Below are 19,145 nucleotides of genomic sequence, written 5' to 3' on the forward strand. Positions count from 1 at the left end.
TATTTAGAGCATTTTCTGTCATTTTTAAATTTTATTTTATGGTTTGCTGTTTAACCAGTTTTCTTGGGGAAAAGGTTGTTGTGGGGTGGTTTGTTTTTTGGGGGGTTATTTTTGCTTGGTTTTTTGGAAAGATGATTAGCTAATGAAAATGCCTGGTATTTTGTGAGCCAGTTACTAATGTGAATATTTCACTGTGATATCCAGGTAATAGGGGCACGTTTCCTACAGGAAAGAGCCATGAATGATTGATGATTGTTTCATTGTTCAGCTTTCAGTTATTTTACCTAGGACTTTTCCTACTTATTCCATAGTCCAGTTTATTGTGAAACTGGTGCCACCCACAGCTGCTGAACAGATTTACAGCACCTAGTAAAATCCCAAGGTCTCCTAGACAGAACTCGATCTTGTTTCAAGTGGAAACATATTTTGGCTGAAGTGAATCCAGCTTACTTTACATCTGTTTGATGTAGTTAGCCTTTGAGACCAAAAATGATGTTGTACAGTTGAATCTTCACATTTTGGCTTCAGACTTGTTTTCATTAGTGGGTTGGGAGGGGAATAGGAGAGTGACTCTCCAGGTGTGGCTACATCATGCTATCTCATGGGTCTACTAATGTGATGTTTATACTTCTAAACCCAATTGCCTACAGCACTTCCTATGCATTGCTTGTGTTGGCTGCAAAGGGTATTTTCCTAATTTTTCTATGGGTTTTACCCTTTCATCGTTTATGACTTGGAAAAAAATGGTGAGGCTGTATGCCCATATTACCTGATACTGCATGCATAAAGATGGTAACACATTGGAAGATGTTTTATATTGCTAGCAAAAAACCTGAAGGTTTTTCTTGCTTGTGTATTTAATAAAGTCGACCGGGATTAGGGAGTCTTGAGTTAAACTCCTAACTATTCTTGTGGGACTTCAGAGAAGTCGGTTAGATTGGGCTTCAGTTTACAAAGAGACAAAATAGCCTTAACACTTCAATGCATTATTGAGGTTTTGTAAATGTTTATTTATCAATATTATGAAGTATTTTGAAACCTAAAATGGATGATGCTTTATAAGAATAAAATAATACTTTCACAGGAAGGGTAAGTGTATAGTGAGAAATTACAGATAAAATACAAGTGAGTTTTTGTCAAGTTCTGAAATAGCTAGGCTTTAAAATTCTGAAAATCCTGGGGTCCAGTGCAGTGAACATAACACGACCAGTGAACCGCAAGAACAGAAATGGATATATTTAGCTTTTTATTTATTGAAGTATTGTAGGTACATGTCTAGATTGATTTAGTACTGATCTATTGATGTAGATCCTGCGGTACACTTGGTAATGATGGTTCAGATGCCTGCTTTGCCTTGCCTTGGCATTATTAGGGCAGTAAGGGAGCTGCTCGGAGAGCAGTGGAGTCCCACACCTCTCAGGCATGCTTGCTTTCACATAAACTACACCTATTACCCTGCTGGAGCCTGGGACAGAGCCAGCTATTTGTCAGCCTAGGGCTTCCCCATATGGACGAACGGTCAGCTGCCCTATAGGAGAGCTTTCTGGCTCTCCTGCACTGCTGGAGCAGCACAAAATAAGGTTATGTTACATTAATTTCAAAAAGAAGGAAGATGATGTCAGGAAAAATCACCGGAGTCATCTGAACTGGCCTCTTGGAAAGGGGGAAAAGTTCTTACTGGCAGCACAGTCACCAGCACTGCGGAATTACATCAATTGCATGATGTGATTCCTCCCCTGCCCCCGAACTGCAGTAATAACATGAACAGTTATTGCCGGTACAGCTAAATATTTATACTTTGCCTTACCCTACAAATACCCTCTAGTGTGATATAAAGATAAAATACTTTGTTTTCATTTGGTAAGGATGACTTAGTCCAGCCCACTTGCAGCTTTCTTCATTCCCTCGCTTTGGAGTTATGCAGTCATCCTTAGCTCATGAAAATAACACTGTCTTATCCTTACTGTTCTGGTCCCCTGGTCAACAAGTCAAGCATTCTTTTCATGATTTACTGTTGTGCCTTTGAAAGGCCTCCATATGTTTATGTAACTACTGCAGCTTCAGACCATTATTCCACTGTGTGTGTGGGGCTTTTTCTTCCCCTCCCCTCCCCTGCCCCATAGTCTAGCCAGGTACTAAGACTTTGTTCTCCCTTTTTTTGTGTGATACCCTTGTTTATAATGGGCTCTCCTGATTGTAACAACAGTCTCATCTCTTTAGGTGTTACTTAATGTTGTTCTTTTGACCTGTCATATATAATTATTTAAATTTTTTTTGTAACCTTGTTTTAATCACTGCTAAACCAGCTGCCCTATATAATATTTTAGCTGCCTTTAGAAGGGTAAATAATACCAGATAACTGAGATTGCTCAGTTACTTATCATGGAAAGAGGATTATATGTGCTAGACACAAACAAGTAGATGCAAATATATGAAACAGGTATATTTGGACAGCGGAAATGAACTTTTATGTAAAGTACAAAAGTTGAAATGAGACACTTCAAGGTAGAATTTATGACTGTTTCTACAGAATGTATGTGTCCTATTTGTTCTTTGATTGGGTTAAATTAATGGAATCAGAATTAATAACTTAAGTAATATAAAGTATTTATATAGTTGTTTGAAAGCAGAGCCATTGTTCCATATGATTCATGAACATAATTACAGAAACAGAACAGTTTATATGGGAAATTTTCATAGCCTGTTATCCCTATGTCAATTGTAGGGATAAAGGGGTCCTGAGCACTCAGGAATCCATGCTTCCTCAGTCTTTAGAATTGATAACAATTTTGAAATCATAAATATGATAAAAATATGATTAAAAAAGGATAATAAAAAGTTTGAACCATGCTGCACATCTCTTGGGAAGGTCCCCAAGGCACCAGTATGCATCTTGCTGAGGTGATTGCTGGTGGGAAAGCCATTCGCCAAAGTAAATGGGTCTGGCTAAGTCTCTGTTTATTTTTTATTTTCACCATGTCTGCTGGGAAAACAGCAGCTGCTGTAGGAGCTTTATAGCTTCTGTGGCTACTTTTCACTAAATATTGAAACTTGTATTTATGTAGTATACATATGTATTTTCTGTTGTGTTGCCATATTCCTGCTTTGCTTCCAACCTCTTCTTCTGCAAGATCCCCTCTTTACCACATGACCTCTTTTTCTTTCCTTTACTTTGATCCCTTTGAGCCCAACAATTCTTTCCTCTCATGCAGGTTTACACCTCCTAAACCTGTTCTTTAATATTTGCCTTGTGTGTAAAAAGTGTGCACATAAAACCATAGAACTAACAAGGTGCGTGCTAATCGCCACATGCTCCCTCGTCATTTTACAGCTATTTTTAGCATAGGTTTTCCTCTCCATCTGTATATTTATTTGGAGTTTTGAAGGGCAGAAATGAAGTTGTGTTGGGAGATTTTTATGGAAGGGCAAAGTTTTTTCTTTACTTTGTGGGACTCTAAGCTCAGTAAATGCAGGTGTAACTGCATTCATGTGAGAAGTTTTATTGATGTTCCTTTCCTAGGATTACTAACACAAAAATGATAAGCATGAACGTCAGCACCTTGCCTTGTGAAGTTCCTTGAGGCACTGATTGTGTCCTACTGTTTGTTTATGTAGTGTATAGCTTATTCTGGATGCTGTTGCAGTAGAAATGTTGTCAACAAAATATATGGGAAGAAAAAGTCTTTCATTCAATATTGTCTGCATACTTTTACATGTATGTGTCTTGATTTGTCCATTCTTTAGCATGCTCGCTTCATTCGTGGTTCACAAAGGCTGTAGTTAAATATAAGATATTGATTGAAGGGATAGATAATTCATTTATACCTTTGTTATCGAGTATTACAGTTTTCAACCGTTTCTTTTTGCCTTTGATTCAACTGCAAAAGTGGGATGGGACACAGAATGGCCTCATTATTGTAGGAGTATTTCTCTGTTCCCTGCAATGATTCCAAAAGCTCTTGCACACTTCATCAGTATTATTGTAATTCTTTGGCTGCAGGATATTTGGCAGCTGTTGCACCCCGCTGGCAAATCCTATTCAGACTTCACTTCCATTCACCATTGCCATTGGAGAATTGATTTCTCTCTCCTCTGCTCTAACCTTTCCCAATTCATTTTGGATTGTTCAATGTGAAACATTTTAATTTCATATCATACAGCCATTCAGCTCACAATCCTTTTTTAACCTGTCACCAGGGTAACAGCATAGCATGCTTTCTTTAGGCAATCAAGATTTTATTTCACATGCTTAATGTTGCATTAAATGTTTGCATTTTGTTTAACCCTCTTAAATACTTTGAACTGTGAATATATTTTGCAGAGTAATGAAGTCTGATTTCAGTGTCAAGACTTCACAGAGATTGCCTTACTTAAAATAAAAAACTAAGAAATCAGAAGATGAATACAGTAATGAGAAGATTATTAATAAAATCCCAAATGGCTGAAAGAGGCAAGCATGCATAGAATGGCAAAAATATTTTTCTTCTGGCAAAACCTTCCAGAAGCTTATATTACAATTTTTAGACCTACACTTCAGGATTACTTTTACCTGTAAGTGCTTGTAATCAAATAAATGCAAATATAGGATTAACCATCCAATAACATGACTTTAAGAACGGAAATGTCTTGCCTTTAGATGTCAACCTGCTTCAAACTGCTTGCCAGATATGTGTGTGGAACTGTAAGCTGAATAGCAAGTGATTTATATACACCAGAATTAGAATTTAATGGGATGATGCAGTTGATTAAAGAAAGAATTTTGAAGTGTCTGGTTTTTCTGTACATGCAAATTGTCATGGCATGAAAAGCAGGCTATACTCATTTTATTGGAAATAAGAATAATAATGAATTTAAAGTATGTTATCATAAGTGATTAAAAAATTAAATGAAATGGACATCTCCATATATGAAAAAGTGTTGATGTCTTTCAACTGTGACCTTACAGAGCAAGTCCTGCTTGGCTTGGTAAAGGAATAGGACCAGCTAGGTTTGTCCCCATTTGTTTAGCTGGAATTTAAAAAGTCTGTAGGAGATGTCCTTAAAACAACCAGATTTTCATATCCTACGTCTATGATTATAATTACGGGGTTTTATCTGTCATGTTCTAGTCTATTATGTAGCTATAAAAGGGGGGGGGGTGGAGAGTGCAAAATTTATTTTAACGTGAGTGAAACTCAAGAAGATGGCATTGCAAATAAGCCCAGACTTTACTTACTTACACTGAAATAAACCCACTGTAATAAAAGCACTAATAATACACATTTTAACACATAGGAATACTAATTTTACAGTTTCTTATTTGCAAAATACGTCATATATTTGTAGCATTGTTTTAAAAAAACAAATACAGAGTGTTTGCATTGCGTTACTGTACTAGGTGAAGTGTTTGAGTTTGCATTTGATACAGCTCTTTTTGGGGAGATGGCTGCTTATTATAGATCAGACCCATACAGTTGACTTTGTTAGAATGTTCTTTCAACAGCATATAACTAACTATTCAAGGATAGACGTGCAGTTTCTTCTATTAATTTCCAAGCTTTCTGTCCACTTTCCTTTTTTCCCTAAGTTGTACTATAAGCTACCAAATATTATTACCTGCCAAAAGAGGTTTGGCAGTGTTTTGTTACTGAATTTTGCAAAAGGAGCCAAACATATGGTAACAGTTAATTTATTGGTTCTTCTAACCTCAAGGGAACTCTTACAGAGAGCATATTACCTTTTTATCTAACACATTTTAAATAAAAGAGCTGTGGCTTGACATTTGATATGCCAGTATAGAAGCTAACATTCAGTGCGGTTATGCTCAATTCAGTCTTGTTTAAGGATAAGATTGAAAGTGTAAACATACAAGATTGAGCTAAGACTTCTTTCTTTTCAACTTTTAGAGAGGCAGGTCACTTCTGCTTAGTTTTAGAGAATGTGTGTGTGTTTAAGTGAAAATATTGAAGAAACATTTTCACAAGAAAAATGAGTCTTGCTTTGTGTCAGAAGTCTTGGAGAGCTCTTTATTCACTTTCTTGTTCAGATATTCCTGGTATGTGCATTAACAAGAGATAATAAAAAGCGCAATATTTTCCATTTCTTTATATGTAAGAACACAAGCCTTTTTGTTGCTTTGTGACAATGCAGATTTGTGTGATTCTAATGGGAGAAGTATTTGAGAGGTTACACTGGTAATTGTGCTGCTTCACTATCTGGGAGTTGAATCGCATGGCTGAGATTTGCACAACTCAAAATCAGTGATTTACATTTGAGGTATCACTCTTTCTTCCGCCTTAGGTGCTGTATGTTTTTGTCTTTGTAACCTTGTGTTCTGAATCTTAAAACTGCATGGGTATGTCATCATATTTCAGAGAGCATACTTGGGATAGATAGCGCCTTAAATAAAAAATATCCTGTTTTCTGTTGGCTCATAGTAAGTATTTAAAGGCCTGGATGTTTTCCCCTGAATCTGTGTTGAGAACACTCATATGACTGTTCCTTTTGTGATTATGGACGAATCTTTAATATCTTCCACAGACCATTCTTTAGTGGTTTACTTCTCTGTGTAATTAGATGTGGTGTTTGGAGTTTGTTTTGGCTGTGGCTTCCCTTTAACATGTATCTTCAAAGCCTGTAGTGTGAGAAAGACTGGGCAGGAAAGAACAGCGCAGGACCCGTTCTTTTGAAAGTAGGGATGTTTACCTGTTGACTTAGAAAGGAGATGATGACAGGTCCTTATCCTGTCTCTCGGTGGTGCTTAGTAAAATTAGTCTTGCTGCAGGTAGTAGTGTGATGATAAAAAGAATTTATTTGCCTATTGCGTTCTAGATTTAAAAAGCACTTCAGAAAAATCTGGCGTATTTGTTAAATTTTATCCTTCTCAGGCTTTATGCTTTTGTCTTTACCCCAGTGTTGTGGTATATATTTCTGAGGCTCCTCTCTCTGCCATGGGTGGTGACACCTTGGTCACATAGTAGTGATTTTCTCCAGGCCCTGCTGCCCATTCTTCTGCAAAGCACTGAAATTTAAAGCAGGTCCTCATCTGGCTGCACCCAGCCCTTAATGTGCTTAGATAAGGGAGATGCCATAAACCAACAGCTTTTCTATGTTCACTTCCTTGAACTAGTGAGAGCACTTCTCATCTGATTCCTACGTTTTCCCCACACGCTGCTGCAGCAGATCCTTTTTTCTTGTTACTCTTATCCTCAGGCAAATCACAGTCATTTTAAGATGTTTATTAATATTAAGTCCACCTTCATTCCTCTATTAGTTGTGATTTTTCCACTCTTTGATCTTGGACATTGTGTGTCTGTCTCTACTACAGGCTTTGTTTTCACAAGTTGTAACACCTATTAAGTGAACTGTTCTGAGTGACTTGAGTGAATCTCCATTCCAGTGATTTCCAAAGTTGTGCTAGTCTTATGGCTACTAAAGGTTCAGGCACCTTACGCTGGGTATTACATCACCATTCCACAACTCTCTTAAACTTCCTCAGCTTTCAGTCATCTGTATGTGTCTTCCCTGAAGCAAGGGTTAGTGAGAGCTCATAGCATTTTGCTGTTTCACACTTCAGAAAAGTTGGATTGCCATGAGAGATGCTTGTGTGCACAGCCTGTAAAGGGAGCACAACTCTTCAGAAACAAGGCCAGCTCGTCTCACACAGGAAGGCCCAGAAGGGCCTGCAGTCATTTGCATTTTAGGGAAATTATGTTGGATATGGAGGAGACATTTGGCTTGGAGAAAACATGGCTGTTGTGTGTGAGTTCTCTCAGCAGGAGAGCACAAAGGAAGGGTTGGGGTTGAAGGCGAAGTTGTGAGAACCGTTTCTGAACATCTTCCGAAGGTATCCTCTCTCAGCTGCCGTACACTACTTCTGAAGGTGTATTTTGAAAATACTTTGGCTTTTCCCTTGCTATTTGCTTTGTTTCTTTACTGTTTATTGATAGTTTTCTATGTAAATTTTCAGGAGATACCGGTGGGTATAGTTGCAGACACTGGATCAAAACCAGTAATGTATGCCATGTCATGCTTGTGCAACAGCTTTACTTTTACATTTTCTGTTCAAAATGTGTCTGTTTTTTCTGTGTCAGAAAAAAGTCTTTTTGAACATCCTTTTGACCACAGACAAATTGTTTACTCATAGTTGTTTATAGAATATGAACATTCACAGAAAAATACAGTTTTACATATTAGCTTGCTAAGAAACAGTACTGTCTTTTTTAAACAATGTGCCATCATATTCATTAATAACTGGATGTGTAAGAACTCATGTTTAAGAAAATGTGTTTTCTATAGCATATAACAATGTTCCTATATTATACAAAGGTGTGTATTATATATATTCTAAATGGGTCATGTTATATATATATATTATGTGTGGAAAATGTTTTGAATTTAGGAAATTTATTTCTTTGCCTTGTGAATTACTGAACTACCTTGATTAGTGCTAATTGTCTTGGTGAAAGGCAAGGAAGGAGAAAGATTTTCTAGTTAAGTACATTGTAGAAGTGTGACTGCATTCTTGTACTATTTTCATACCTTATTTAACTATGTACTGTTGATCATTAAATATTGGAGTAGATGGGTATTTGGGCCACCTAGTATGGCCGTTTTTATGTCCCCATGGTATATTGATCATGGTTCTTCCAAAATAAGCAGAAGGAAATCTAAGTAGAATCCACTTTGTGTGAAACTTCACATGCAGTTGTGTTACTGCCACTCCTTGGGTCCATCCCACCTACACAGCCTGGCTTCTCTACTTCAGCTTTAGTCAGCAGAAAGCTTAGTGGGCAAAAGTCTCTTCTGTTAATACCGAGATGAGGCCCTAGTTGTTACCAATTTTTTTGTCCTTCACAATCAACCCTAGTTTAACTGATAATTTATTCTGAAATTCATTCACATCTGATGCATATAACTTCAGCTAAGTAGGAAAACTGCACACAATTTTTTTCTTACTTGGCTTTCTTCTCTTTTACTTTTGAGACGGTAATATGAACAATGACAGGGTCCTATTAAAAGGATGAAAATATATGGAGGGCAGTAGAGATTTATCTTTTGAATACTCGTGACTTTGTTAAATAACAATTTGAGCCTGGGTTTCTGTGGCCCAGATTCATAGTGCCTAAGTAATGTAATAAATACAGGTAAGCGTCACCTAAAGGTGATTCAGCCTATCTGAAGTCTAACTCGTTGTGGAGAGGCACCTTTCTCTTTCCATTATTATAAAGGGAGAAGGTGGTTAATATCAGGTGGCGAAAGCTCAGTGGTGCAAACTCTGGATCTAAGTTGAAAGTGCAGTAGAAGAACTATTGAAGGCAGTGAGTCACTGGAGCTCTGCTCTATTTGCTATAATTGTCCAGACATGGAAAACTAGTACTTTTTGAAGATATGCATGTTTTATGTTTTAATGAACTCTTGGGGTTTTTCTCATCTGATATTTTTTTCTCTCTTTAACTTAACAGAATTAGTGGCATTGATTTTTTTTTCTGTAGGAAGCTAGTGCAGAAGAAATTGAGAACAAAGCTTTAGAGTCTGTGAAACATGCCACATTTTTTATATGTTAGGGAGAGGAAGTAGCTGTCACATCGCCTGTTGGAAACTGGCTTGAGCACCTCTAGCCTAATGCTCTAATCACATTTGTCTGTGGTTTGGTGGATACATCATTGATATTAGTGCTGTCACTCAGCACTAGTTCTTGTGTATGTGGTAAGGAAGCATCTCTTTGAAAAGCTAGTCACTGTCTAGAAAAATATATTGTTGCAAATCAATCACTGCTCTTGGTCAGTTTGTTTCTTACACTATGGCATATAGGATGGCTAGTAAGGGAAAATCTGACCAACCTTTTCTGGGACTGTGCGCTGTGCATTCTGTGTATTACCTGAATTAAGTCTCATAGAGGAGAAATCAGAACAGCTATGATCAGTACAGCTGTATTACAAAAGTAATCTCATTGGCATGAGATGGTTAAGCTCTTGGATATACTCTTTTGGTTCTGTTGCAACAAGTTTGCAGGAGGTGGCAAGTTCTGTGTAATGGGTGAGCTCTTAAAATACTCTGGAATGCTGCTGAAATCTGGTACAAGCATTGTGTTTTCCAACATGCACAAAAAAATGAGTAGAGTTCAGTTTGAAGTTAACAACCTTTGGGATATTGCATATGTTAACAGGCTTCAGAGAGACAAAGTCAAATCATTGGTACTACAGACTGGCGGAAATTCCATACTTCTGGCAATATAATCTGGTTGGTTCTGAGGAGGCTGACAGATCAAAACGGAACTGTAATAATAGTTTCATTTAGGTCTCTCACCTAAACCTTAAACACAGGAAAGATAGCATTCAATACATAGTTTTTAACAGTAACATCAAAAAGATATTTGGAGGTGATGTTCTATAAGAAGGGATTTTCAGTTTGACTCTAATACATTTTGTTGGTCGGTGTTTTTTTTTGTTGTTGTTCTAAGCTTAATATAGTGTATAATGTTTCCCTAGTTCGCACACTGTGTGGTTTGCACTGTGCACCTTGAAGGCTGCTGTTCTTACTTGCAGTGCTGTCGCCATATTTCCTCAGAGGTGGCTTTATTCTGATGTCTTTCTTTTTCCTTGACTGTAGTAGTTGTCTCTCACTCCTGAGCTGGTGCTGCATTTAGTAAGTTGGGCAGGTGCTGACAGGTTTCACTGTATTGGGTCTTACAAACTTTATTCTTTAAAGAGGTGTTGTGTTTCAGTAAGATGTTACTATTGCCTTTAAGAGTGGGTATGACAGTCTATGGGTGCAGATATTTATCTCTGAATAAGAGATGGGTTAATGTGTTTTTTGGGGATTAACCTTGTAAATTACTGATAGTTGGAGAATTGGGGATGTGTTCAAACAGATGATACTATATAACAGGACAGAGGCAGCACTGGAACGTCAGGCCAAGATTTTTTTTCAACATGGAAGTTTTAACTCTGGTTCTAAAGTATGTATTTTCTCGTCAAAATTGGCAGAATGATTTTTCACATGTGCTGCACTGTGCTGTGTTCTTATTGCTTTCAGCTGAGAGGAGCTGGCAGTTGCTAAGCGCTTTTTAACATAACTCTTTTTCACTGGGGCAAATAAATAAGGGGGCTTGAGCCTGAATTTAAGTATCAAGTTTTTGTTTACCTTTTAAACTATGGGACAATATCTAAACTAAATACTGAGCTTATGGTATTGAGGGAGTGCAATTGCAGAAATTGTCATTAACATTGAAATATCTTTATGTGAATAAAGGATTCTTCAATATTTAATCTAGCTGTCATTAGTGTGTGTACCAGTACAAGTGAATTTCTAGTTGATGATGAGGAGCTGTTACTCTGGCTGTATGTATTTGACTTATGATTAGTTCTAGTCCAGTCCTGTGAACTGAATGTGCATTTGTAGCTGAAGTATGTTGGGTGCAGTTCTGGAACCTGGCTTCTGTCTTCCTTGCATCAGACAAGAACCTGGTTCCTGTGTCCCGAGACTGTTCTGCACTGTGATCCAAAGCAGTGTGTAAGTGCAGACAATTGGGATAATTTGCTTTGAGAACTGCTCCCAATCTGAACTAGAACACTGATGTTCTCACACCCACTGTACATTGTCCTGATCACTTCTGAGATACTCTCCAGAACTTCTGCTGAAAAAGTGGGTGAATAACTGAAATTCTGAATTCTGACAAAAGGGATGATGGATTAAAGCAGCAAATGTATTTTCAACTCAGGTTTGCAGTGGTCAGTGGCAATTTAGTTCGAGATTAGTAGGCTACAAGTCAGGGGTGTTTCACTCCTGGGATGACTACAGCAAGCCTAACATGGAGTTTTCCTCTATATTTCAAAAAATAGAGTGTGGAAAAGCGTCTGATGTGTAGTTGTAAAACTGGATGACTATTAATGTATCAAACTTATCAGTAGGTAATCTTTCAATAATTTCACCTCCATTTTCATATTAGCAGTTTAGAGATTCCTTGCTGCCTATTTTTACCATGCACAGGAAATGTGTAATATTCTAAACTTAATGCACAGTGAAAAATAGCACATTAGTACTGGGCACAGCCATTGTTTGAATGGAGGTACAGGAAGCAGGCTGCCCAACAAGCAGCTACATCCCAATACAATCATGTTATATGGAAGGATATAACTGCTACTGGATGATGCTGATAGAAGAGCTGTAGTCCTCTCTACTGCATCACAGTGAATTGTTCTGAAGCTCTTTAATCATTAAAAGACAGTGAGATAATTATTGTGAGACTATTCCTAAATATCTGCACAAGAAGAGAAATTGAGAAAATGCAGGAAAGTTTGTACAGGAAAAGGAGTTTGTCATTTTCCTTTTGTGGAGTGTGTTGTTATTGCGAGCTTTTCCAACTGCCCAAAGTAAACTCTTATTGAAAATAGAGGGTGTTAGAAAGACACAAAGTAGTAAAATTAAAAACTTTAATAGAGGAGAAATAGATTTTTTTTTTATGACAAACAGATTTTCAGATTTTTCTTTCTATAACAATTTCAGCACATGCAAGTCAATACTGTTGACTGATCTGATTTAAAATGCCTTCTTGCGAGTAGTTCTTTCTTTGGTAAATAGTTTTGCTGATATAGGAAAGATGGTTTGAAACAACAGATTGGAAGCACAGGCTTGTACATTACATGGAAAATAAATGTCTTTTCTCTGTGCTTTTGAACACATGATTTGAATCTTCCTTGCTTTGCATCTCACAAGTGCTTGCAATGAGACAAGGAGCAGCATCTCTTTTTATCCAGCATTACTGCTTGTGCTGTTTCCTTTTTCCAAGAGAAACCAAATGCTGAAGTAGACCCTGGCATGTCGTAGGAGGGGAAGTGAGTTTCAGATATCATGTTTTAGATTTATTTATTTGTAATTTTCAAGGTATGCTGGCACCTGCTGAAGGGCTGGGCAGTCTGACCCTCCCCTGAAATTGAGAGGTCTTGGGCTGGACTTAACATGCTCCCAGGATTGCCTTGTGTTTCATCCAGTTTGTTAAATGCAAAGTGCGTAGAAATTTCCTGGCGTGGGACCAACTGCCAAAATTCTTTGTCTCAGAGGATGCATCATCAGGCTGCAAAGCTGCATTTTCTGAATCTCCATGAATCTCTCATTCCTTCCTGCCATCAACAGGGTAGGATGATGACTCCCCTAATGCCTGAGCCCTGGCTCTTTCTCTTGAGAGGTGGGAGATAATGTGAACCCTCACTGGCTGAGGGAGACCTGATAACCCAGAACTTTCATTCTCTGGATATGTACATGCTGCAAGCATGGATTTGTTACAGCAATATAAGCAATAGCAGTAATCTTGCTTCCTTTGCCTGGTACACTTAAAGCTAAAAAAGCCATAAAAGATTTTTTTGAGCAGCATAGAATTGTTGATGTTTGCCTGCGTGCTCTGAGCACGCATTTTCTTTTTCAGGTGATGGAGACAGCTTTGGCAGAGGAGCCCCTAGTTCCTGCCCCCTGCCAGGCTGCCGCAGGAGCTAGCTGGGAAGCAGTCCGGTTACAGTGACCTCTTGCAGGACCCAACCGCTGCACACTTAGGAGTAGAAAAGGATGAGCCAGGGTGAGCTCAGGTTGTCTGCAGGGTTACTTACTGGTTAAATGAAGATCAAAGGGGTTGAGCCATACACACTTAGATCTGGGTAGCTAAATTCACCCTAGATTTATAAGATCTAGTTTTAACTGTTTCTGTATTTTGCCTTGATCTGGGGTTACCTTATTAAGGCACTGGAGGTTTTTATTGGGCACTTGATTGCAGGCCCTTAGGTCAATGCAAATCACCCAAAAGGCTTCTGTTAGAGGAAAAGGAAGCACCCAGATGTACGCTGTTTTGAATCAAAGCACAGTGCACTCTGTAGCATCCTTTTAAAACGGTGCTTTTTATTTTGTAGTTTACTTTCCATGTAACTGAATTTTTTTCCTGTGGTCACTATTCAGATAGAGTGCATGGCTATAAATATTCATATTTGTTATTGATCTAAATTTAATATCTAAGAAAATGTAATGTAAACCCATTTTGACATAACCCGTGAGTAATTCTTTCACCCTTTGTCTGATCAGCTGGCACACAGGCTAGTAGTGGTTATAATTTTGTATGACATATGCAGAACTATAATTTACTCTAATGATGGTATATTTTCATACTCTAGGTGAAAAGGGTATATGTATACATATGCACAGATAAAGCAGAAAAAAGGAAACCCCATTTTTATGTTAAAGTGTATGTAATATAGGTAGATGGATTAATCTGAATATATGTAGAAAATGTGTGTGAATAGATGTAGAAAATACTTCAAATTGCTGAATAAAATATTCCCAGATTCTTAGGTTCCTTTCACATAATTTTTAGTTCTTAAAATAATCCTGTGAAAGTGCTGCTTTTATCTTTTCTGTGCAACGATGAACTTTTATGTTGGAAAGTGCTGAAAGTACTCAGATAGTAAAGCTTAGATTTTTGTTTTGTTTGGCAGTACACTTCTGTTTAGAATTCTTTTAATCTATCCATCCCCTGCTTTTATATTCATCTGATAGTTGAAGGTTCTGTGAAGGATATTTCTTTGTATATGAACTTATTAAACCAATAATGCTCAAAAGCGTGAGATTTACTTCCCCTTTTCCTTTTTTTACATCATAAGATAGGCTCTTGTTTGAGTTGTTAAATTTCTATTTGCCTTTCTTGAGTTTTTTTTGGGGGAGGGCAGAGAAAATAAGAAACAATTTATATGGTAGATCTAAAGTTTCATTAAAATTGCTTATGCCCTGTCCCAGGCATTTTAAGTGGGCCATCTGTCTAAACATCTCTCCATTTTTTTCTGATCATTTCCTCGACTTATTCATGAGCCATGGGAGGGCTCCTTTGTAGTCTCCATGTAGCTGGTTCAGTCTACCCCCACTGAATACATCTATGTGCTTGCATAACATATCTTTTCACAGTGCTGGAAATTCTCTGAACTTGGTTCAGATGAATGGCCCACTTTCTGAAGGTCTTTTTTTCTCCCCCTGCAAAGATTTGTATGCAGAAACTGACCTTGGTGGCTACAGAATCCAGCACATTATTCTTGATCATTTTACAGGCCACCTGCAGTGAAAGTTATGATGAAGGATTTCTTAATGATTCTTTGACCATTAACATTGTTTTAAGTCAATATTTCACTTTTATTTAACTGCTGAATAGGTAATTGCACAATTGAAAAACAGCTTCATGGAGTGTCATGTAACGTGGTTTTCAAACACTTACAATCTTTCTTAATGGGAGAATTTGTTACGATAGTTTGGGATTTCTCTGTGTTTACGTAAAGTATTATGCAGCAAAAATATGAGAAGTAAAGAGAATTTTAAAGTTTTTTTTCCCCCCGGATTAGAACTCACATTTTGAATTGGAACTAAAAAAAATCTATACTCAATTTCCTGACCCTTTAGGAGCTGGTGACATTTATCATAGCTCATTACATCATCAACAGTAATCAGGAGAGGGGAGTTTATTTGCCACAAACTGCAGAAAATTGTAGTTTTATTGAGTTCCTTCTATCTGATTGGTTGATGACAGTCAAAATGGATGGGCTGGGGCAGAGTTATTACTTGACTTGCTTTTGTGAACGTCTGTTTTCTTTCATTATTTGTTTTTGACTAGAATAGATAATAGTTTAACTAGTGTCTGTTTTCCATGAGCCCAGTAAGTGTGTGTCAATCTAAAATTCTTAGCAGTGGTCTGCTTTCCTCACTGAAAACTTGCAAAGAAAGCAGGGGCTATAATTGCTGCATTATTATAGAGTATCTCCCCCTCTGTCTCTCATGGCAGTTGGGGATAAACGGGACATAATACACTGTGCAATGTATGAAATAAATTACGGGACTGTGGCATCATCTGTACTTGAACAAACAGTGACAGAGGTTAAAAATAAATAACCAAGCAGGCAAACACCGCCGTTTCTCTCTCACGCAGTTTACACTGTTTTGTAAGTTCAGTGCTTTTTGAGTAATGCCGTTATGACTTAGAGCCAGGCTATGACCATACTGTTTGTGCCCCTATTGCTCGTGATAGTACCCTTTAGAAGGCAGTATAGGGTACAGAGGTTCAGAACTGCCCGTTTCTGTACAGGGGGTTTCATAACACGCTTCTTCACCTGCCTCCTGTCACTGTGGCCACAGTGTTGCTGCCTTTGCTCTCTCCTCTTTGTGTGTAGTACTCCTGGCAAGGGACAACAGCGTACAGCTCCCTGTGGCCCTGCCTCCCATTCACATGGTGCTTGTCTTGCTGCTAAACTTGTGTCTCTTCCTGCAGCCAGTGATCTTTATATGTAAATGAAGTAATTTTTTTGACATTTCATTTGCCAAAACTGGGAGAAGAAAGCGAGGGCATGTTGAACCCTGTGAAAGACGTATTGTGTGGATTCAAATCTAGGGTTGGAGGGGAAGTGCCTGAAGTTTTTTGTGTCTTTTCTGATGGTAAAAATGACATTATTTTTTCTTTCATTATTTTTTTTTCTCTGTAAATAGAGTATGTCAGGTTTCAGCCCAGTATGTAGAATTTTTAAAAGTTACACGTTTTTTAAAATAGCCAGAAGTTTGGGAGGTTTTCCGTGAACTCTAGTGGAAAATATATTCAGAAGTCCAGATGTTTTCCCTTTGGAGGACTTAGAAGTATTCTCAGCTAAGGAAGCAACCTTGGCCAAGAGCAGAGAGATTGTTTCCCATGCACTGAGACTTCTCAGGCATTAAAAAAAAATCCAAAACACCCACAAAAAAAAAAAAACAACCAAACCCAAACAAAAAAAAAAACCCGCTACCTCCAAAAAGCCCCTTTCTTAGCCTGATAGAAACGTTTGCATTTCTAAAGTAGTTCACAGACTTGAGCAACTTCCTTTCCATAGCCAAGAAGCTTGGACTTTGATCCTTACTTTTGGACTTTGTGATCTTTACTAGTACGTAAAAACCCTACAACCAACCCTCTGAGTCCCATGAAAATGGAGTCTACTGCAAGATAAATTATTTGAAAGAAATTTGATTTTCATGAGCTAATGTCCATATCTGTCTTTGTGTAACAGTAGGTTACAGTTACAAAGCCACAGGCATTTGATTAGCAAGGCTGAAAAATGTCACTGTACAAATGCATTTAGCAATTCCAGGGGGGAAGTACAAGTTGCTATGTACTTGGTATTAGATGCAGCTCTGGATCTTGCCCTTCTGACCACCAGTGTTGCAGAAAGAGGAATTATATGCCTGTGTGGCTGTTTGAAACCCAGGCAAAGCAGTGATCATAGTCATGCCTTTCAAGAGGCATGCATCCTGTTTGGAGATACACTTGACAAAGCTCAGCAAGACAGGACTGAACAAAAATAATCCCTGCTGGAGAACAAGACTGTCTTTCCTTTGATGGCCAGCAGCCGGATTCATGAGGTCACTTCCAGTCAAATGCAATATGAAGCAGAGCTGTGCCAGCAAGGTTAGAAGGAATCTCATGCCACCAGTGAAGTGGATCTACTGAGCTGTGTTTGAGATGAGATCTTACCTCTTACACGAGAAATATGAAGTTGCTATAAACTGCTAAATCCTGTTGGTTATCGCAGTGGAGTGCCAAGGAGTGTTTAGCCAGACCCAGCCACGTTCCTCCTGACTGGTGCGCCGGTACCAGGAAGTGCAATGAAAACATCTCTCTGCTTGCTGCCTGCTACCTGTGCAGGAATTTCCTGTTCCTCCTCTTCAGGAACTCCCCTGTCTGTCGCATTTCCTATCAGCCAGTCTAAATGTTTTGGTGACATACAGAAATTTCAAGGCGAGGTGCTGAGAAATGTCATTGAGCCCAATAAGCCATAGATATTTCCTCAGATTTGTTGTTTTGACAATTGTCACTGTGTATTAAATGTGAAAGGTGACACTTGGCATCGTTAGTATGGGAACAGGTTATTTTCAATATGTTTTCATGAACTTTGTGCATAGCGATAGTTACGAGGTGAGCCAAGATGTTTGGTGAAATCTGGTGTAGGCCTTACTTGGCTTGGATCCAGAAGTAACTAATGATAAGTATGCATCTACTTCTCTAGCTAATAAATTTAGTGTTTCCATTTCCCTTTTTCAGGCATGTTGCAAGGCACAATTTTTGGAAACGCCTTGCTGATTAGGTACCTGAACTTGCTTAGATTTCAGCTGTCTAAAACCCCAACCTTCTTAAAATAATTGTCTAAATTGTTAGCAAGTTAGTGTGTTATCCTTGACTTAGGCAGCTGATTTCTCCTGTGGCCTCTGTTCTGCCTGTTGATTCCACAGGGAACCTGAGCACTTCCTCTGGGGAGATGTTCTTCACTGGGCACCTGAACCCTCAGGAGGATACTCATGGCATAACACAGAAAGACGTGTTTCCAAGTTTTAAGGCTCTGAAGGCTGCAGTAAAATGGTGTAGTAAGCTCTATAACGTACAACAGATGAACGGTGTAGCAGAAATTATCCTTAAGAAGATACCTAAAGATGATGAACTTATCTCTGTGGATTTCTGACAGAGAATCTAAACACCTGTAGGAGTTGGTGTGGAAGAAAAGCTCTACCAAAATAAAGTGTCTTTGTTTTAATGGAGCTTAAACTCCACCTTTGTACTTTCTGTTTAGGCTACTTGGTGCTTGCTGATGCTAATATGTGGCCACCACTAATCAAAACAGTTGTAGCATACCTTTGGACACCAGTTGTTAGAACAAAGTGGAAGAGACTTGAGAAGTCAGGATGAGGGAACTGAAACAGAGTATACATTTAAATAGCCAAAAATTGTTTGTTTACTTGTTTCACTCTGAACTTCCAAGAATGGAGATTTGGCTCTTACTCCTTTGCTGCCAGGTGTGCTTCTTTAAGCTAAAGTTGAAAAGATTCAGGTTTCTTGTATTACCTGGTAACTAGTGCAGCTAGAAAATGCTGCAGGAATAGGTATAAACCTACATGTGGGTTGTGATGATATATCATTATTTTTTCAGGTTTTTTTAAGGGCTCTGTGGATGAGATACTCTTTAAAATGTGTATTAATTATAACATTACTTCTCTTCCTTATTTGGCTGAATCTTTTGTCTGTAATTGGTCTTTAATTAAGGTTTACAGAGAATGAGATGAAAGAAATAGTGATTATATTTTGCCCTGAAAAAGACTGCCCCAGCTATCACTGTTGCTATTCTCGTGCCAAC

The 19,145-nt window shown here is 38.2% G+C and overlaps 1 protein-coding gene across 1 annotated transcript in view; it reads left to right on the forward strand.

Moving 5' to 3' along the window:
- PCCA (propionyl-CoA carboxylase subunit alpha) overlaps window positions 1-19,145 on the forward strand; it is a 287,945-nt gene that overhangs the window by 156,335 nt on the left and 112,465 nt on the right. The window lies entirely within an intron of this gene.

Source organism: Falco naumanni, chromosome 2 (assembly GCF_017639655.2).
Source record: "Falco naumanni isolate bFalNau1 chromosome 2, bFalNau1.pat, whole genome shotgun sequence".
Classification (NCBI taxonomy): Eukaryota; Metazoa; Chordata; class Aves; order Falconiformes; family Falconidae; genus Falco; species Falco naumanni.